We start from the raw sequence: 7101 nt of genomic DNA on the forward strand, positions 1-7101 counted from the left end.
TTTACAGGCATTATTAAATATTTATTGAAACATATTTTCCGGAAATTCAACACGTAAAAAGAGGTAGATGAAAGGGGGTAAGAGTTTTTTTGCGTGACAGAAAAAAATAATTGAAGTTCGATATTAAAAATAACCGTTTAAGTGCGAGTCGGGCTCGCATCGCATATGAAGGGTTCCCTACCATCGTACAAAATATTTTAACATTTTTATGTGCAATACTCCCCTGTCTAAGTCATTGGCACCATATTGGCGTAAGAAGACGCAGATTTTGTTTATTTTCATTTGATTTTCATGAATGAATGAAATGAAAGTTAAATGAAAAGTAAAAAAAATCTGCGTCTTCTCGTGCCAATATGGTGCCAATAACTTAGACAGACAGGGGAGCCACCATAACGCCATAGGAACTACTCGTTGAAACGATCTATACCTGTTTCAGCAAATAAATAAAATTGAATTGAATTGAACATCTCCTTTACTCCAACCGGAAACTAACCCGAGACTTCTTCGTAGTTTCAGCACCACGAAGGTGGCACAAAATATACTGCAATGTTTTTTAAGCCCCAGCTTAACATAAGTTTTGCGCGGCCGTCCATATTTTATATTTAAAATGGCGGGCTCATAATTCATATTTACGTCCGGGGCAGCACTCTGCTATAAATGTCATCACGGGCCTGCGGGGCGCCTCGTGTATCAATATTAAGTATTAAATGCGGTCGACTATAACTGGAAATCTCACCTATATCTATATTATTATTATTTTGTCATCAAGGTGGATCCGACGGATATGGCCGCGAAATTCAAATTTAACTTGTTTTTTCGGTAAACTAATACGACAAAGTAGGCTTTTGGCACTTTAATTGCGCCAATGGCAGTATCATCCTCACAGGTTTATTTATAAAAATCTTTACTTGAAAGGGTCCAGTCGTATTCGATCACTGGACCATAACTTTCCTAGCTTAATAAACGTTTTCATATTATAACCAAGTGGGAATTTTGATTGATTAAAGTAACGTTCGGGAATTCAATTAAATCGATGAACTCCCTGATTGCTTAATCTCATTCATATTATTCGCAAACTTCTCCGCCTCCGTGAAGTATTTCAATAAATGTCATTAGGCTAATTGCGAGGATTGTTTGAGCCAGGACTGAATTCCGCAGAATGACAATTATTAGTTCCCACTTCTGATTGGATTACTGCGCGATCTCTTGCTAAAGTATTTTGGCTGACGCGTCGCCTACATAGTTTTAACTTTCAGCCTAGTGGATACCTACCTATACTTAGTAAAATATCCAAAATGTGTGTCAATTCTTTTGCATGATATATCAAAATATCTAAAAGGAAAAGGAGGCTGACTGAGTGATCTATGTGATGTGAGTGATGGATCGGGTAATTGAACACGGATTTGGAAATAAATGATTAGCGTCACAAAACCGTGCGTGTTTTAAGGCAATACTGCCTCCAGTTGCACACGGAAACGTAAATATGCCTCCGGGACGCAAGCTATCTTTATACTAAATGTCGAACAGTGGAAGCTTTCGCAATTATAATTTGCATAGGTACTTTATACTAACTTATAAAGCTTCCTTCTGTTGGTATTTCTGAAAATCCTTTATAAACAGGGATCTACGTTATAAAGAAAACTTGCGTTCAAAATACTATGTTTCCAGACCAAGTGCCTTAAGCTGTACCTACTCGTACATTGACTTTGTTGACTGTACTTGTGATTTGTACTTTTTTTATAGGTTTGTGCTCATTTCTGAAGAGTTGACCGCTTCTATTAATGAGATGACACGGCAGTATAGCAGAAACTCAAGCCTAACTTACTTTACCTTACTCTAGCTAGGTACTGCATTAGCAATAGTGCGGTACTTAATCAGCAAAGTTGGCGACGCACGCGCCTTCATACGAAACGTGACTGTGGCTTGCTGCTGTACAAACTACATACCAATCTATACTTTAACTGACTAACTGATACAATATTAACGTATAACTCTAACCATTAGCTTTAAAACATGAGATTTTGCATGTAGTATCTCTCTAAGGTACTTACTGTTTTTTCGGCTTATTGAATTTTTAATTCGATATTTGGTTTTGGGTCAACATTCTACACCAAATACCAAAATTTCAGGTTTGCAACTCATTTCGTCTACGAGCTGACACGTGAACAGACAGAGACTCAGAGAGTGACATAAGAATGGCTCCGTTTTTACCCTTTGGGTACGGAACTCTAAAAATCTATTTCCATTTTCAAAATCGGTCACCCATCTAACCTATCCATTGGAAGTTACCTAACAATCGCAATAGATGTATATGCGTTGTCACAACTAGGCCACACGTACCTCCCTGTGAAATTTATGCAAACCGGAAATTGACTTTTTCTACGGATTGTATACCAAACATATCCAAGGGTCACATTCTGAAAGGCCACGACATTATCGGGATCAATATCGCATGCGATATTCGCGTCACGTAGCTAGGCGAGATTTCCTCCCGATGCTCGCTTCTTAGCGTTATTACTGCGCGGGGGACGCTAGATCGCCTTAACTGACTCTTTGACCGACTTCATCTAACCTTCTCAATATAATTTTGAATGGGCGGAATCTTTTTTTTTTTTTTTTTTTTTTTAAAATGTACAGTTACTTTTATTGCTATTATTATTTTATTTTAGAATATAAAGTTGCAGTAAAAGCGATGATAGCCTAGAGGTAGACTTCGGCTTTTTATTTAGGGATCTGGAGTTCGATCCCGAGCACGCACCTCTAACCATTCAGAGTTATGTAAAAATAGCAAGCAAACGAGCAGGCGGGTCACCTGATGCTAAGTGATTACCACCACCCATGAACATTTCCAGCACCAGAGGAACCACATATGTATTACTGTCCTTTCAGGAATTTGTTGGACCACCCCTGAATAACCCCATGTTGTAATCTAGTGGGAACACCACCGATGGTAGTTGGTTCCACTGTTTGCCTGTGCGTGGGAAAAGGATCTGGCACAGCGGGCGGTCGAAGTGCACCAAGCACCCTGTTTTATATAACTTAGATAGATAGATAGATAAAACACTTTATTGCACACAAAAAACACATATAAAGGAACACAACACAGAAAGAAGAAAACAGAAAAAACAATTGTGTGCAAAGGCGGCCTTATTGCTTGGAGCAATCTCTACCAGGCAACCTTAACTTACTTAACCAAACAAGAAACCTGCATGCCTGCGAATTTCTCAATGTTTATCCTGGAAAAGCAATGCGTTCAAAGAAGATTTTTAAAACTTAAATCCGCTCAGACGAAGTCGTAAGGATTAGCAAGTCAGTATCTAATTTATCTACACGTACCCTATATCCTTAAATACTCAAGGGGGTGTCCAACTTATTTAAAATTTCAAAGGTCACGAGCCTACATAAAATTCTAACTCAGCACTCAGGCCCTCGTCCGCGGAGCTTGATGCTATCAGCTTGGGGGTTAGTATGAGGGTTTACATCTCGCAACCGTTGATAGAATCCGAGAGAAGAAACATTTTAACGTTTTTTAGTGTTCCGTACCTCAAAAGGAAACAATAACCCTTAAAGGATGACATTGTTATCTTTCTGTCTATCGGTCTGTCTGTATGTTGGTCTATCTGTCTGTATGTCTGTCTGTCGTGTCGCACACCATACAGTAGATGATGATGCAGCCTAAGTAGAGCGGTGTTAATTTTTTTATTTTTATTTATGGTATATTTGCAACAATACATTGTAGCCAATAGTGAGCAAGTGTCGGTCAATCAAAGATGATTGCGATCGGTACAATGTGGTTGTCATTTTACCGTAATCGGTAAAAGCCCCAGTGTCATATTATTGATTCTGAAAGCTGAATATGACACGATTTTTGTTCGGATAGAATCACCTAGTGTGTATTAGGTACATCATATTATAATTCGTTCGAATTCTATGAAACCACAGTTCACGACAATTAGAGAACTTCTAACAAAACGTACGTCGCGTCTAATGTTAATACTCGTATTACTCACGCAGGTAGACGTAAAGTTGCCCTTTTTTGTTTGATTTTACGTCACCATAGCCTAACATTTGACATATCGTCGATTCAGAATCAAACCGAGAGTCCCCTAACTCTAGTTCACTCCGATCAAATGTTAAGCCTCATTCGCACGAGAGCTTTTTTAACGTCCATTAAAATAACGTTCAAATAGAACAAATACATTCCCAAGTATCTGTTTACATGTCAACTCTTTTGTAAAGCGCACTTTATATTTTCAGCGCAACGCCGGGTTTTAACGTTTTTTTAACGCTCGTGCGAATTAGGGCTTAGCGAGATGTGAAATCTCATACTAAACCTACTAGTCACTGCAGGGTTTCACCGCCCCTGATTTTATCCGTACGAACATAAATCTGCAAACGAAAGCCGTTATTTTCAACCCAAAAAAAAAGTATGTCTCGTACACGGGCTATATGAAAAAAGGTAGATTGGAGTATTTTGGTCTATTTTTCATGAGATATTCAACTAATTTTATAAATAAGAGTTGTTACAATAATTATCGTAACGTTAGTGCGTAAGGAAAAAATCATCGACCTCTAAATCTTTGAACTACGCTAGTGAAAAACCCTAAAATTCTAGAACGTTCGCGCATTTCGTAATAAGAACTAAAATTATCACAACCTTCGAAAAAGAGTCTTTAAGAGCTGTTTATCAATCGACTAACATAATTCGAAGGCAAACTAAAGACTTTGTGAGATTTTTTGTTTTGATTTGTAATTAAAAAAAAATATGAACACTGACTGTGCAAACAAAACTGTGCTCCAAACGCACCCAGGTCTGAGCCCACAACAAATTCAGCCAGGTATTCTTTTTATTATCACCACCTCACAAAATCACTTGAACCTGGTTAGAACTACCAAGGCTGTTAAGCTTTGGTAGTTCTAATAGGTTTAAGTGATGTAAGTGATTATTTGTACCAGAAAGTTGTCAGCTTTTTTATTATTTAAATAATCCTTTACATTAATTTAGTAGGATTTTTCCTTCCTTTAAGCATGTCGCAGTATTTATGTGAAGAATTCTTGAAAATGGTTGACCGTTTAAATCATAGCCCAAATAAGGCAAGCTTTCGTTAAAAAGAAAAAATAACGACGAACAACTTTGGACGAAACTCGGCCAAAAAAAAAACAAGAGTCATTAACGCCCGTCAGTATTCAGCGGCGTGTCGTCTGACCCAAGCCGCCATTAACATCAGTTCACGAGGAGACACATTAGCGAGGCAGATTGCTCCGTAAATACTTTCTGATTTACAACACTGACTTAGAGCTTTTTATATTATTATCAGAATTTCTTGAATGAATTTATTATTATAATATGAAAAAAATATATGAAAAGATAAAACTTCAGTCATCTACGGAGTAGACACTTTTCCTAGGTTAAATATCCCGCCTAAAAGTTTGGCCACATAGGACGAACGACGAAAAGATGCTCAACGCGACTACTAGAGTTTGTAGAATAGTAATGTGTGGATTCCCGAGTTAATCTTAGTATGACGCATTATTCATTTAAAGAAGCCTTTAAATCGTTTTTGCTTGACCGTTCAAATCATAGCGCAAATAAGCTTTAGTTACAAATAAAAATAACAACGAACAACTTTGGACGAATTTAGGCCAAAAAACCAGTTAAGTGCAAGTCGGACTCGCGCACCGAGGGTTCCGTAGGTAGGTACTCGGGTATTTTTTTCGAAATTTAGCACGATAAATCAAAAACTATTGTGCATGAAAATAAATAAAAATCTGTTTTAGAATGTACAGATAGAGCCCTTTCATTTATAATACCCCACTTGGTATAGTTATTTTACTTTGAAAATTTAAACACATTTTAGTAAATTGCGGTTTACGATTTATGACGTATTAAAAAAACTACTTACTAGATCTCGTTCAAACCAATTTTCGGTGGAAGTTTACATGCATGCATGTACATCATATATTTTTTTAGTTTTATCATTCTCTTATTTTAGAAGTTCTGTGATGTAACCACAAATTCACGGTTTTCGGACTTTTCCCTTTACTTGTGCTATAAGACCTACCTACCTGCCAAATGTCATGAGTCTGGGTCAACAGGAAGTACCCTGTAGATTTTGATTCCCTTGTCCTGACAGACACGACAGACAACGAAGCGATCCTATAAGGGTTTTTTTTTCCTTCCAGGTACAAAGCCCTAAAAGTTACATCGAGTATGATTGGTTTATTCAAATAAGAACCAAACTACGTTGGTATGGAGCGAGTGACGGAGAAACCACCGTTAACGTTAATTTGAAAAGTTACATTCAGGGCGCAGGGCTCGGGGCTCAGAGTGGGGTGACTTTGCGAGGTTTATGTCGACGACGCTCACTGCATTAATAGACAAAAAGTTTAAGCGATCTTACGCCGAGGGATAAAACTTGTATGCTGTTAATGTTTCACAACTGTTCTGAAAACTCCAGGCTTATTTGAGACACCGATATGGAGAATAACGTCTTGTTTTTAGGATTCCGTTTCTCAAAAAGAAAAACCTCCCTTATAGGATCACTTTCTTGTCTGTTTTCCAGTCGTGTCTGTCAAGAAAACCTATAAGGTACTTCCCGTTGACCCAGGATCATGAATTTTGGCAGTAGGTAGGTAGGTTAGCACAAGTAAAGGAAAAAATCCGAAACCGTGGATTTGTAGTACATCACAATAATAAATTAAAATGTGTTCATGAACAAATAATAATAATTAGTATTTGCAATTTTCAAAGTAAGATAACTATACCAAGTGGGGTGTCATATGAAAGAGCTTTACTTGTTTATTCTAAAAAAGAGTTTTATTTATTTTTTGTGCAACATAATATTAAACTATTTATAATGCAACATCTCCACAATCTAGCTGAAGAGGCGCGTTATGATTAGCAGCAGTTCACGATTCCGACCACGCGGCGATAATCAGCAAAGTTGGCGCGACGTCGCGCGACGTGCCGCTCTCCCGCCCGCACGGCACGTGACACACACACTAAATATTTACACTCAATCTGCCCAAAATATTGAACGTAAGCTCTTTACCTCAGCAATGCCTGTGTGAACGAGGACTAGCTTTATTTATTTCAAATTC

Source organism: Maniola jurtina, chromosome 6, assembly GCF_905333055.1.
Source record: "Maniola jurtina chromosome 6, ilManJurt1.1, whole genome shotgun sequence".
Classification (NCBI taxonomy): domain Eukaryota; kingdom Metazoa; phylum Arthropoda; class Insecta; order Lepidoptera; family Nymphalidae; genus Maniola; species Maniola jurtina.